The 5,089-nt window shown below is 46.5% G+C and overlaps 1 non-coding gene across 1 annotated transcript; it reads left to right on the top strand.

Moving 5' to 3' along the window:
- Window positions 1–3,939: 3,939 nt before the first annotated feature.
- On the top strand, window positions 3,940–4,013 carry Trnat-ugu (transfer RNA threonine (anticodon UGU)). Its single transcript has one exon. It is a non-coding gene; the product is annotated as a tRNA-Thr (tRNA).
- Window positions 4,014–5,089: the final 1,076 nt, after the last annotated feature.

The following is a 5,089-nucleotide window of genomic DNA, read 5'->3' as shown; positions in this document are numbered from 1 at the left end:
TAGTGTGACAACCTTTACTGGGCTCTGCTGCACTGAGTCTCCCTCTCGACTCCTGCACTAAATCCCTGTATTTATCGCCCTGCAGAGACACAAATTCTGCAATAAAAATTCGTTTCAGAATTAGTAGCATAATAATGTAAAAATAATTTGAACGTGTAAGCAGTACGCATCGTATTCCATAGCTTTCAATTGAACCAAACAGTTAAATGTTATGCAACGGCAAATCGAGCTAAAAAACGTACACGTGTCTCTAAACAAACAGTTCATCCAATTTGTGCTCCGCCAGCTTTGTTTAGAATTACCAACGCAATCAACATCCCCAGTCCGCCGTCCAGCGAACAGCTATTGATGGAGCGCACTGTAGTTTCGATCAATAGAAAATGTAGTAGAAATAAAATTATGAAAACTTTACTAAATATTTGACAAACTCAAATTTTCTGAACAAAATAAGCAAGCACATAGACAGGTGAGACGTGCAACATGTGCCTAAATGAAAGGCAAGCGTAATTAACTGATGCGAAATATGAACTGGACGAACAAATTAGTTGCTCAGCAAGTTTAATTTGTGACATTGCATCCTGTTATTGCAATTTCTGATGAAGGTAATGATATGATAATGAAGCAAAATGTTCTAAACTATTCGCTAATAAAAATATTACACTCCGGGGTGACAAGTCATGAGGTAACGATATGCACATATCCAGATAGAGGTGGTATAGCATTCTCAAGACTTAAAAGGGCAGTACAGTAGCGGAGCTGTCCTTTGTACTCAGGTGATTGAGGTGTAAAGGTTTCCGACGCGATTATGGCCGCACGGCGGAAATTAACAGTTCTTGAATGCATAATGGTGGTTGGAGCTGGACCCAGGGGACATTCCATTTCGAAATCGTTAGGGAATTCAATATTCCGAGATCCGCAGTGTCAAGAGTGTGTCGAGAATACCAAATTTCACGCGTTACTTCTCACCATGGACAACACAGTGGCCGAGTGCCTTCGCTTGCCAACCGAGAGCAACGTCGTTAGCGTAGAACTGTCAGTGTTAACACCAAGCAACACTGCGGGAAATAATCGCAGAAACGGGGACGTACGAGGCGAACGTATCGGTTAGGACAGTCTGCAGGAACTTGGTGTTAATAGTCAATGGCAGCAGACGACCGGCGCGAGTGGCTTTGCTATCAGCACAGTGCCTCTACTGGGCTCGTGACTGTGCCGATTTGGCCCTAAACGACTGGTAATCATGTCCTGGTCGGATGAGTCCCAGTTCGTAAGAGCTGGTGGTAGGCTTTGAGTATGGCATAGACCCCACGAAGCCATGGACCTGTCAGAGGCACTGTGCAAGCTGGTAGTGGCTCCATAATGGTGTGGAGTGTGTTTACACGGAGTGGACTGGGTCCGCTAGATGTTTTGCTACTTGGAGACCATTTGTAACCATTCGTGAAAGTCATGTTCCCAAACAACGCTGTAATTTTTATAGATATCAAAGCGGCATGTCATAGGGCTATAATTGTTATCGACTAGCTTGAAGAACCTTGTGGGCAGTTCGAGCGAATTTTTTGGCCACCCAGACCACCCGACAAGAATTCCATCGAACATTTATGGGACGTAATCTAGAGGGCGGTACGTGCAAAATATCCTACACCAGCAACGCAATTATGAATGACTTAAAGAGGCCGCACAGCTCAATATTTCTGCAGGGGACCTCCAACGACTTATTGTGCACTACACCGAGCAGAAGTTGTTCGACAGCATATTAAGAAGGGTCCCTCTGTCACCTTGTTGCCTTTATACCACATCACTGCTCACGTTTATTACATTTTGTTGCTAAGTTTAAATGCACGGTATAGGAAGATTATATTACGAGAGGCTAAAGAACACGGCTACGAACAAAAGGCAAACTCATCGAATGACGCGCCAGATGGTCTCATAGCGCGAGAGCGAGCAAGACCCCTATCTTATTGGTGCAGAGGAGAGACTCTGGGGATTCATCTACAACGCTGGGCGCCAAGTAGTGAACCTTTCGTTATTAATTTTTAGTGTCTGAATGTTAATGTACAGCTCCAACAGTGCTGATAACATTACTTGTGCTGAGAACTTGTTAATAATAATTTAAATATTCGTCTGGAAATGCTAATTACTAATTTTAGTTATTGTCAGTGGTTATTGAAGGAAAGGATGGACCATCTACAAGTGCGCCGTGATAGGGCAGGCGGCGAACAACTAAACTAGCTCAGTACCTGTTAGAGATCGGTGTCCTAGGAGGCAATACATGAATCCGTTTTTAAAATCTGACATCATGTAAAGACGCAACAGTTTGCTGAAAAATTGCCACAGATGGCGTACTTTTGCCATGTTGTGTTAATCCAAGGCAGTCTACGATCGGTTTCTGGAGTAGCAACACGCGAACAATTGTGTAAAGCGCTACTCTCTATAAAGACGGAATTAATTGTTAATGTGGTCTTGGGAAACCTATCTGTGCCATCTCATGTTGATTCTAACAGCGTGTGAAACATTTCTCTGATTTTTGCGGTGCTCGGGAACTAATGATCAATGACTGGGTATCTTCTTATAACACTATTAACGGTAGACTAGCCTCAAAAATTTTTTTACTAGCTTTGTGGCGGATGAACTAACACAAAATTGGTTGGAATCTTAAAATTGTACGGATCTTATTGTACCCACTTGTCACATTATTATGACTGTTTATGGCATGAGCGTTAGAGCTTACGACCGACTGAGAAGAAACGAAGCTGGACGACTGCTACGAGACATCTTTAGGAGCCATGAGGTAAGCAAGTTGCCTCCATCTGTGCTAGGGATTGCAGAGGTTTCTCGCACACTTCCACCGTTTTTGTTAATCCGGGCACATCTTTGAGGTTGGAAGTCTTATTTAGTGTTTGTGACCGCACTTGAAGCTTAAGGCAATTTACTGTGAGACTACATTTTCCATCGACTCTAATATTCATTACATCTGGCATCACTAATGTGGGGAAAAATGCGTTTGAATAGCAGTTAATTTTAATAGGAAACATTAAACACCTTAACACTCGTTAAAGCCTTAATGTATACAAGTTTTATGGGAACTTTAATAAATCAATAATAAATTACGGAAAACTGTATATATACTAAGATGGTATCTGTTCTTTCGGACATGTCCGAAAGAACAGATACCACCGGTGACCATGCAGCTCGTTAGAATGAACTTACAATGAAATAAACACCATTAGCTGCTTACAGGCGTTGACATACGTCAACGGGGACAAATGAAAATGTGTGCCCCGACCGGGACTCGAACCCGGGATCTCTTGCTTACATGGCAGACGCTCTATCCATCTTTTTTTTTTTTAATCTCATTTTGTTCGCTTTTTGTTCATTGCATCTGCTCAGGACGGACGTCGTAAGACATCCGTTTAAGTTCGTTGATGATCGATTGACTCGGCATGTAGCCCTCTGACCGAACACGCTGAGCTACCGTGCCGGCTAAAAATAAAGAAATTAAACTTTTCACACGAGGGAATCCCATCTGAGCCACCGAGGACACAGAGGATAGCGCGACTGCAGGGATTTATCTCTGGCACGCCTCCCGCGAAACCCACATTCTCAACGTATTGTCCCGCACTACATTCGTAGTGCCCCCGCCCATTATACTCAATACTCGCGGCGCGTTGCCGATTCCCGTAAGAGTTCGGGCTTTGTCCGAAAGAACAGATACCATGTTGGTATATATATATGGTTAAGGCTCACCGGCCACTTGACCATCTTCTTCTTCTGTGCGAATGCACAAACAGTGCCTGAACTCTTACGGGAATCGGCAACGCGCTGCGAGTAACGAGTATAATGGGCGGGGGCACTACGAATGTAGTGCGGGACAATACGTTGAGAATGTGGTTTTTGCGGGAGGCGTGCCAGAGATAAATCCCTGCAGTCGCGCTATCCTCTATGTCCTTGGTGGCTCAGTTGGATAGAGCGTCTGCCATGTAAGCAAGAGATCCCGGGTTCGAGTCCCGGTCGGGGCACACATTTGCATCTGTCCCTGTTGACGCATGCAACGCCTGTAAGCAACTAAGGGTGTTCATTTCATTGTAAGTCCACGGACAACTGATTGGTTCAGGAAAGCAGAACCTGTATTTCGCGGCCAGTAATTCGTCGTGCAAAGCTTTATCCGCAAACGAAACTGTAGAACTTGATACGAAGCGGAGCACCATCAGGCTTGGTGTTTGTGTAAGGCCGGTGGAGGCCGGAGGAATGCGATTATGGAGCCGGCGCCTCACTCTAAGACAGTCATCATTGAGAGCTGCAGTGGCGGCTGGCCCCCTGGGAAGTGGGTCGGCCGTCACTCACCGACAACCAAGGCGGCCATTAAACGAGCCGGCTATTTCGGGAGCGGCGGGAACATTCCATTACATTCGGCGATAAAGTCTTTATGGCGGCGACGCGCCGGGTAGCTGGTGCCTGCTGGTTGGCGGCTGCGCCAACAGACGGCACGGAGGGAGTGCCGGCGCTGTACCGGCCGGAATCCAGATAGCGCCGCACTGAATACGCGCGCCGCCAGCGAAGGAGCTGCCTGTGCCAACCCAACGGCGGCAGCGTTCCCGCCAACGTAAACGAATATCGCCCTCGCACAAAATTATATCGCAAACTCTCTACTGAGATTTTCTCGCTTCAACGTAAAGACACACACTCATTCCATATCTTTTCATATCTTCTCTAGCTGAGCGCTCAGAGTTGCCAGTGCATGTATTTATTCCAGTTCTGTTAGTCCATATCCTCCCCCCCCCCTCTCTCTCTCCACATACTCTGCCCTCCGCTCTATCCATCTGCTTCTCCCCCCTCTATCCATCTGCTTCTTCCCCCTCCTCTTACACACCCCACTCTCCTTCCACCTCCTGATGCTCCTCTCTCTGTGTATCTGCAAGTAATTGCTTTGTCCGTCCATCTCTTGCTCACCACTCTCTCTGTCCACCTGCTCTCCTCCCCCCCCCCTTCTCTTTCCCCCACTGTCCATCTTCCCCACCCCACTGAGTTCATCTCCCCTGGCCGGCCGGTGTGGCGGAGCGGTTCTAGGCGCTTCAGTTTGGAACCGCGCGACCAC

This window comes from Schistocerca cancellata, chromosome 7 (assembly GCF_023864275.1).
Source record: "Schistocerca cancellata isolate TAMUIC-IGC-003103 chromosome 7, iqSchCanc2.1, whole genome shotgun sequence".
In the NCBI taxonomy this organism is placed as follows: Eukaryota; Metazoa; Arthropoda; class Insecta; order Orthoptera; family Acrididae; genus Schistocerca; species Schistocerca cancellata.
Note: the sequence above shows the minus strand (reverse complement) of the source record. Positions and strands in the feature narration are given on the sequence as shown.